Source organism: Scylla paramamosain, chromosome 12, assembly GCF_035594125.1.
Source record: "Scylla paramamosain isolate STU-SP2022 chromosome 12, ASM3559412v1, whole genome shotgun sequence".
Taxonomy (NCBI): domain Eukaryota; kingdom Metazoa; phylum Arthropoda; class Malacostraca; order Decapoda; family Portunidae; genus Scylla; species Scylla paramamosain.
In genome coordinates, this window is record NC_087162.1 from 4032437 (window position 1) to 4042384 (window position 9948).

General features: G+C 40.4%; 1 long non-coding RNA gene across 1 annotated transcript; it reads right to left on the reverse strand.

Annotated features, from left to right (window-relative positions):
• Window positions 1–1142: 1142 nt before the first annotated feature.
• Window positions 1143–9618, reverse strand: LOC135105381 (uncharacterized). The gene is made up of 3 exons (XR_010270822.1): window positions 7231–9618; window positions 6508–6669; window positions 1143–1243 (listed from the first exon to the last, which is right to left on the reverse strand). It is a non-coding gene; the product is annotated as an uncharacterized LOC135105381 (long non-coding RNA).
• Between the last annotated feature and the right edge of the window lie 330 nt (window positions 9619–9948).

Here is a 9948-nt window from a genome sequence, read left to right on the forward strand (position 1 = left end):
AGACAGACAGACTACAGACAGACAGAGATAGACTATCTATAGAGAAAGAGTGATTATTTGCAGACAGACTGTTTGCAGACAGAGACAGACAGACGGACTGTCAAGAGAGAGTCAGGCAGACAAACACTGTCAACAGACAGACTGTCTTCAGACAGAAAGACAGACAATGTCTTCAGACAGACAGACAGGCTGTCTACAGACAGATAGGACTTTCTATAGACAGACAGATAGAGAGATTGTCTTCAGACACAGACGAACAGACTGTCAACAGACACACAAACAGACAGAAATATAGACTGTCTACAGACAGACAGACACACAGACAGACAGACGGTCAGACTGTCTACAGACAGGGAGCCAGACAGATAGACTGTCTATAGACAAACAAACACTCTACAAAAAGACAGACAGATAGACAGTCTTCAGACAGACAGGCAGACAGTCTTCAGACAGACAGACAGACAGATAGACACTCTACAGATAAACAGACAGACAGACTGACTTTCTGCAGACAAACAGATAGAAAGTCTTCAGACAGACAGATGAACAGACAGTCAACAGACAGACAGACAGACGAACAGACTGTCTACAGAGACAGACAGAGAGACAAACTGTCTACAGACAAGCAGAAGAACTGTCTACAGACAATGTCTACAGACAGAAAGACAGATAGACTCTACACACAGGCTGTCTACAGACAGACAGACAGACAGACAGACTGTCTAAGGACAATCTACAGACACAGAGAATCAGACAGACAGACTGTTTACAGACAGACAGACAGACAGGAGTAGTCTACACCGACACTTACCTCTGTCCGTTGTTTTGTACTCCACCTTGTACAAGACGGAGGTGGTGGCCCCCTGGCGGGTGGTGCACAGCAGCTCCACGCCAGTCACTCCACAGTCGTCGGACGCTAATCCCGTCCCGCTGAAGCTGTCCGACTGGAGAGAGAGAGAGAGAGAGAGAGAGAGAGAGAGAGAGAGAGAGAGAGAGAGAGAGAGAATTGAATAGATGAAAAAATATCCATTACAGATTAACAAAGATGACAAAAGAAAAAATACGATAGCATATTATTCAAAGGCCAAATGTTGATCTTAACTTCTATGTCTTTTTTTCTGTGGCAAGAAGACGAGACTCACCAAGAGTCCATAACCGTAGACGTAATGCCCCTCTGGACACATGGTCGGTGGCTGCCAATCCCCAAAATATCCATTTAAGTTCGTTTTCAGTGGCAGGAGAACTGTGCGTAGAGGAGGAGGAGGAGGAGGGGGAGGAGGAAAAGTTATTTACCACTATGTACAACCGGATATTTCTCTCTCTCTCTCTCTCTCTCTCTCTCTCTCTCTCTCTCTCTCTCTCTCTCTCTCTCTCTTTCCATTTTTGAATTGTCTTTGTATTTCCTTGTGTGTGTGTGTGTGTGTGTGTGTGTGTGTGTGTGTGTGTGTGTGTGTGTGTGTGTGTGTGTATCTGATTGTCTGTCTGTGTGTGTGTGTGTGTGTGTAATAATAATAATAATAATAATAAACGGTTTATTCTTTAGGCAGTCAACAAACTGAAAATGTACATTGGGGGTGGGGAAATACTTGACATTAATCCTAAAGGTAAGTCAAAGTGTGTGTGTGTGTATGTGTGTGTGTGTGTGTGAGTGAGTGAGTGAGTGAGTGAGTGAGTGAGTGAGTGAGTGAGTGTGTGCGAATTCATAAATTTAATAACTGAATTCCTTTTTTGCAGGAATCACATGAGAGTTAAAAAGCATCACTGAATTTTATACTATTTTCTAGAAATCAGTACAGTGCTACACTTTTTTTTCTTCTTCTTCTTCTTCTTGACTAATGTGCCTAAAACTTGTCCAGTGGTGACTACAAGGCCTCAATACATTTTTTTAAAGAACTTTGATTTTTTTTTTTTATCAGACATTTTGAATTTCACATACGTACCCCATACTCCTCATGCCGATACTACTGCTGCTCCACTCGTAATTTAATTGTAGTAGTAGTAGTAGTAGTAGTAGTAGTAGTACTAAAGTTGTAGTAGTAGTCTTTTTTATTTATGTAGGAGGGACACTGGCCAAGGGCAACAAAAATCCAATAAAAAAAAAAAAGCCCACTCAGATGCCAGTCCCAGAAAAGGGTCCAAAGCGGTAGTCAAAAATTGTAGAATAAGTGTCTTGAAATCTCCCTCTTGAAGGAATTCAAGTCATAGGAAGGTAGAAATACAGGAGCAGGCAGGGAGTTCCAGAATTTACCAGAGAGAGATGATTGATTGAGAATACTGGTTAACTCTTGAATTAGAGAGGTGGACAGAATAGGGGTGAGAGAAAGAAGAAAGTCTTATGCAGCGAGGCCGCGGAAGGAGGGGAGGCATGCAGTTAGCAAGATCAGAAGAGCAGTTAGCATGAAAATAGTGGTAGAAGACAGCTAGAGATGCAACATTGCGGCGATGAGAGAGAGGCTGAAGACAATCAGTTAGAGGAGAGGAGTTGATGAGACGAAAAGCTTTTGATTCCACCCTGTCTAGAAGAGCAGTATGAGTGGAACCCCCCCAGACATGTGAAGCATACTCCATACATGGACGGATAAGGTCCTTGTACAGAGTTAGCAGCTGGAGGGTGTGGGGTAAGAAAAACAGGCGGAGACGTCTCAGAACACCTACCTTCATAGAAGCTGTTTTAGCTAGAGATGAGATGTGAAGTTTTCAGTTCAGATTATAAGTAAAGGACAGACCGAGGATGTTCAGTGTAGAAGAGGGAGACAGTTGAGTGTCAATGAAGAAGAGGGGATAGTTGTTTGGAAGGTTGTGTTGAGCTGATAAACGGAAGAATTGAGTTTTTGAGGCATTGAACAATACCGAGTTTGCTCTGCCCCAATCAGAAATTTTAGAAAGATCAGAAGTCAGGCGTTCTGTGGCTTCCCTGCGTGAAATGTTTACTTCCTGAAGGGTTGAACGTCTATGAAAAATGCAGGGTGGTATCATCAGCGTAGGAGTGGATAGGACAAGAAGTTTGGTTTAGAAGGTCATTGATGAATAATAAGAAGGGAGTGGGTGACAGGATAGAACCCTGAGGAACACCACTGTTAATAGATTTAGAAGAAGAGCAGTGACCGTCTACCACAGCATCAATAGAACGGTCAGAAAGGAAACTTGAGATGAAGGTACAGAGAGAGGGATAGAAGCCGTAGGAGGGTAGTTTGGAAATCAAAGCTTTGTGCCAGACTCTATCAAAAGCTTTTGATATGTCCAAGGCAACAGCAAAAGTTTCACCAAAATCTCTAAAAGAGGATGACCAAGACTCAGTAAGGAAAGCCAAAAGATCACCAGTAGAGCGGCCTTGACGGAATCCATACTGGCGATCAGACTGAAGGTTGTGAAGTGATAGATGTTTAAGAATCTTCCTGTTGACAATAGATTCAAAAACTTTAGATAGGCAGGAAATTAAAGCAATAGGACGGTAGTTTGAGGGATTAGAACGGTCACCCTTTTTAGGAACAGGCTGAATGTAGGCAAAGGTAGATGTTGACAGACAGAGCTGAAAGAGTATGACTAGGCAAGGTGCAAGCACGAAAGCACAGTTTCGGAGAACAACAGGAGGGACCCCATCAGGTTCATAAGCCTTCCGAGGGTTTAGGCCAGCGAGGGCATGGAAAACATCATTGCGAAGAATTTTAATGAGTAACATGAAGTAGTCAGAGGGTGGAGGAGAGGGAGGAACAAGCCCTGAATCGTCCAAGGTAGAGTTTTTTAGCAAAAGTTTGAGCGAAGAGTTCAGCTTAGAGATAGATGTGGTACCTTCTGGTTGAAATAAAGGAGGGAAAGAAGAAGCAAAGTTATTAGAGATATTTTTGGCTAGATGCCAGAAGTCACGGGGGGACTTAGATCTTGAAAAAATTTTATACTTTCTGTTAATGAAGGAGTTTTTGGCTAGTTGGAGAACTGACTTGGCATTGTTCCGGCGGGCAGAAATATAAAGTGCATGAGATTCTTTTGATGTGGGCCACCTCTGTGTCATGTATAGCACGAGAACAAGCTGTTTAGGTCGAGAAAAAGAGTGAGGAATGTACGCCTCCATGTCAGACACTATCACCTCTGTTATGCGCTCGGCACACAAAGACCAGTCTCTGACACGGAAGCAGTAGTCATTCCAAGGAAAATCAGCAGAATACCTCCTCAGGTCCCTCCAACTATCAGATGCAAAACGCCAGAGGCACCTTCGCTTAGGGCGCTCTTGAGGAGGGATTGGAGCGATAGGACAAGATACAGATATAAGATTGTGGTCGGAGGAGCCCAACGGAGAAGAGAGGGTGACAGCATAAGCTGAAGGATTAGAGGTCAGGAAAAGGTCAAGAATGTTGGGCGTATCTCCAAGACGGTCAGGAATATGAGTAGGGTGCTGCACCAATTGCTCTAGGTCGTGGAGGATAGCAAAGTTGAAAGCTAGTTCACCAGTATGGTCAGTGAAGGGAGAGGAAAGCCAAAGCTGGTGATGAACATTGAATTCTCTAAGAAAGGAGATCTCTACAAAAGGACAGAGAGTCAGAATGTGCCCCACTTTGCAAGTAATTAAAGAATTTATAGTCAGAGGAGTTAGGTTAGAGGTAAACAGCACAGATAAATTTAGTTTGAGAATGAGTATGTAGTCGTTGCCAGATGGTGGAAAACTCGGAAGATTCAAGAGCGTGGGCACGAGAGCAGGTTAAGTCTTAAGATTAATGTTAAGTAGTAGTAATAGTAGTAGTAGTAGTAGTACTAAAGTAGTAATAGTAGTAGTAGTAGCAGTTGTTGTTGTTGTTGTTGTTGTTGTTGTAACAGAAAGAGCATAAGTAGTAATAGTAGCATAAGTAGTAGTAGTAGTAGTAGTAGTAGTAGTAGTAGTAGTAGCAGCAGCAGCAACAGTACCACCAGCAGCAGCATCATTAGTAGTACTAGTAGTAGTGGTAGTAGTAGTAATAGAAGTAGTAATAGTAGTAGTAGTAGCACATCGTTGTTGTTGTTGTTGTTGTTGTAGCAACAGCAGCGGCAGCAGCAGCAGCAGCAGCAATAGCAGTAGTAGTAGTAGTAGTAATAGTTGTAGTAGTAGTAGTAGTAATAGTAGTAGTATAGTAGTAGTAGTAGTAGTAGTAGTAGTAGTAGTAGTAATAGTAGTAGCGATAGCAGTAGTAGAAGCAGTATTAGTAGTAGTAGTACCACCAGCACCAGTAGTAGTAGTAGTAGTAGCAGTAGTACAGTAAAATCCCTCTCATCCGGCATTCGAGTATCCGGCAGCTTCAAGTATCCGGCACATTTTTCCCCGAGCCTTAAAATCAATAAAAAATCAATGTGTACTCATAAAATCGATTAAAATTCCCGCGCAAGGCATACTTTGTCCCCTCGCCACCAGAGCGCACTGCTTCGCGCCACCCGCGGCCCACTGCACTGTGTTTACTCAGTGACTCAGTCCCGCGTCTGCACTGTTTATCGCCTGACGCCTTCATCATGCCTAAAGTTGTAGAAAAGAGGAAGTGTGTTGTGCTTACACTTAAGCAGCTGATCAGATCAGCTGCTGATTAAGATCAGCTGATCTTTGTTATGGTAAGATGCGTGAGTGTAGGATGATGATTGTGGACATAATCTCACTTCTATTCAAGTATCCGGCAATATTCAAGTATCCGGCATGTCGGCGGTCCCGTTGATGCCGGATAAGAGGGATTTTACTGTAGTAATAGTAATAAATGCATAATTAGTAGTAGTAGTAGTAGTAGTAGTAGTAGTAGTAGTAGTAGTAGTAATAGTACCACCAGCACCAGTAGTAGTAGTAGTAGTAGTAGTAGTAGTAGTAGTAGTAGTAGTAGTAATAGTAGTAGTAGTAGTAGTTTTAGAAGAAGTAGTAGCAGTATTAGTAAAAATATAAGTAGTAGTAGTAGTAGTAGTAGTAGTAGTAGTAGTAGTAGTAGTAAATGCATAAGCAGTAGTAGTAGTACTACTAATAGTAGTAGTAGTAGTAGTAGTAGTAGTAGAAGTAGTAGTAGTAGTAGGAGTAGGAGCAGTAGTAGTAGTAGTAACATAGTAGATGTAGTAATGTAGTAGTACTAAAAATAAAAAGTTCTATTTACTCGGCTATTTTTTTACCCTCAACAGTGTCTTTTGAAATCAAATTCTTAACATGTACCAGACCATCTGAGGTAAACAGACTGAAGAGAACCATTAGCAGTCAATACGCTAAGTTGGGTGTTTGGCTGACTGAATGAAAAAGTGCTGTTTTGGCTGCGAAACATCTGAGAATCCTGTCACTTGTGTTCCAGTTGCGTCACTCGATACATAGTCACTCGACACACTCGACACACTCACCGTCACTCGACATATATATACCGTCACTCGATATACTCACCGCCATTCAACACATTCACCGCCAGTGGACACACTCGCCGCCACTCAACACCCGCCATTCGACACATTCACCGTCACTGGACTCACCGTCACTCGACATACTCACAGTTACTCGACACACTCACCGTCACTCGACACACTCACCGCTAGTCTCGATGTATAGGTCGTAACTGTCGTCATTAATCAAAACGGGAGTGAGGGAGTAAGTCGCCAGCATGCAGCGAGGCTCTGTGGTCACTGAATTGTTTATGGTGTAGGCGTTGCAGTCACCAGCGAGACATAGCGAAGCGCACGTCAACATGCTACCTGTCAATAAGAATACACATACGTACTCTCTTCTTATGATGTTTTTCTCTTGGTCTATAATAGCGTGATACAGTGCAGTTAAATCAAAGACCCTAGTTAGAACTCAGAGATCTGCTGGTGCTTGAAATCCACTTGTGCAAATGAAAGATTACGCTTCCTCTTGGTTATAAGAAGACTACCTCTCTCGCTCAGGAGGAACGTGATAGTGCCCCTTTACATAATGACTTAAAGTTGTGAGATGAAACGAATCAAGTTATAGTTCTACAAAGTGTGTTCTAGAACATGATGATACGTAGAATTATATAGTGACTCTATTCATTTTTATACTTAATTTATTTAGAAAGACGAAATATCACTTTCTTAGACTCAGAGGATGAAAGGAATTGCTATTTTTTCTTTAATGAAGTGGTACAACATGAATGGTGGACAAGATAAAGCCAAATAGTGACAATATTACCTTTACATTAACTTTCTTTAACTATAACCCGACACTCTGAAGTCTATGCATTAAACAATAATAAAAGATGAAGAAGAAATTACAGGAAATGATAAGAAACTAACCTATCTCAGCTTCGCTGAGGACAGTAACTTCGTCGAGTCTTGCGCCAGGAACCTTTAGAAATGCTTTGCCATTCAGCTGGGCGCGGCAATGATACACTACCAAAGTCGCTGCCAGGAAAAGCCACGTCGCTGCCATTTTCTGCGTCACTTATCTCTTGCTTTCGATTTTCTTTTTTTTTTTTTTTCGTTTCTCGATGATTACGCTTCCTTAGAAAACTGTTATATTTAGCCGAGCATGGAAAGTTATTGCCTTCCTATCGAAGGTGGTTTCACTAATACATTCTTTGCTAATAAGTTTTATGTACGTATTTGGAACAGAATCACGTGATCCACTCATCATTTGAAGCTTTGCTGCACTTTTCTGAGCCACAGCCCCCGTTCACGTGCTGTCTATCAGTATTGTTAGTTTTTTAGGTACTTAACTTTAATTTATAATAGTTATAAATACGTTTGAATTTCGTATGTGATAGTGATGTATCGCTTATCCACCTCCGCATCCACATCCGCTTAGCATTTGCAGTAAAAATGCTATCCACAATAATATCTGCATCTGTGTTTTAAAAACAACAAAAGATTCGCATCAATGTCCGCAAACGCATTTTCAGATAGCAAAAGGCCCGTCTGTGTGTATGAGTAAGGGAGACAGTGTGAAGGATACTGAAAAGGTATGAGAGAGAGAGAGAGAGAGAGAGAGAGAGAGAGAGAGAAGGATGGAGAGTAAATACTATGGAATGAGTAAGAGGGAGGGAGCAAGTTATCACGCATTGTGAAGCAGCGGGAGGAAGGGAGTTCTTAACCTGGGAAGGAGGTACTTGGGACAAGAAAATGAAGGAAGCGTGAAGGAGGAGGATGCGAGCTAGTAAATGGAGCAGGTAGAGAAAATAAATATTAGCAGGAAGGGTGAGGAGTGAGTGAAGAATTAGAGGAAGAGAGTAAGTAATGGAAAAGAAGTTCTCCCCTTTTCCTGTCTCCTACTCCTTTTTGTCTTCCATCATCCATCCCCTTCCCACTTTTACTCCCTCTGTCTCGTTTCCCCTTGCACACCGCTTTCCTGGTTACTTCTATATTCTTGAAATACATTATACATTTTTTACCTATTTTATTATATCTCCATTTGTTCTTCGTTTGCGTTTTTTTTTTTCTGTCTCTTTCTCTCCTTTCTGGAGTTTTCTGTCATAGATACGACGAACTTTGTATTACTGTAATGTGCAGAAATTATCTACATCTGCAGCCGCAACCGCGTCTATGGAGTTAAAAGAAATCCACAACTGCATCCGCATTCACAAGTGTTGATATTTGAGCATCTCCAATCTTATCCGCAACCGCATTTTACAAGAAATGCATATCTTGCTTCAGCTCCGCATTAGCAGAATTTAGTACTAATCCGTTATATATCTCTAGTGTGTGACCACATTCACAACACTGCAATGATACTGAGCTTCTGTGATACAGACCATATAAATATTTGTATTGTAGTAAAATTATTGATTATATTATCTCACTTTGATTATTTGCCATCGTTTCGTTCGGACACCTGAACTTAATAGAAGAAAAAAAAAATTAAACAGTGGACAATTACTGACAAACATGTTCTCTTTTTCGCTGCCTTAAATAGTATCTGGAGGGAGTTGTCATGCGAGATATTTTTTTGACCACAAGACCAAGTAGTGACGCAAGGTCTTGCGCGTACGTCACCACTAACGGCACCATAACGTATAACAAGATGAGGTATATCATGAGTCATACTAAAACACTAACATTTATGCAGTGTTAAAAATTAAATTAAAATATCGAGCATAGAATAAATTGTTCTTCAAGAATGATTTAACAATAAAATGCATTGATTGAAACATATTATATATTCTCCAATTTTATAACATTTAAGTATTACCTCCACATACGTATTTATTCGTTTATTAATCTATTCATTTATATATTTTCACTGCACACCTTTCTCACCGGCGAAACATTTTTTCCCACGTGTACCACAAAACCGTAAAATTTCCACTTTCGACTTGGTCGTGATTAAGAATGAACGCATTCTTTTCTGCTATTATCTGCTCCCACACTTGAACAAAAAAAACCGTGGTATTTGTCTTTTCCCGCAAGACCTTATTGTACTACCTGATGGTGCGTCGCGGCCGCCACCCTCCTTAGCCTCGCCCTCGCTGTCTAGTATCACCTGAAAGCCACCGAATAGCCTCGTCGCGTGCGTGTCGTGGGTCATTGCACTAAATCAATGTAGAATGTCCCACCCGTATGAAAGATGAAAATTACTCATCTTCCTGAATACGTAAATAAACTTTTTTTTTTCTTTCTTCCTGTGAAAATGAAGCTTGAAGTATATGCTTTTCGGTCTGATTTGTTGCTAGATTCTTTAGGAACCAGTAATTTGAATGCCTTCAGTAATGTAAAAAAAAATATATATATATATATATATATATATATATATATATATATATATATATATATATATATATATATATATATATATATATATATATATATATATATATATATATATATATATATATATATATATATATATATATATATATATATATATAATTTCATGAAAGAAAAAATAACTGGATATTTTTCTTTTAAAGCATTTCATGATAAAGGAAAAAAGTGCATTTTCTTCCTTATTCGTCTGACTTTAACACTTGTATATTTCATTGACATTAACTTATATGCTGTTGACAATTTTAACTAGCC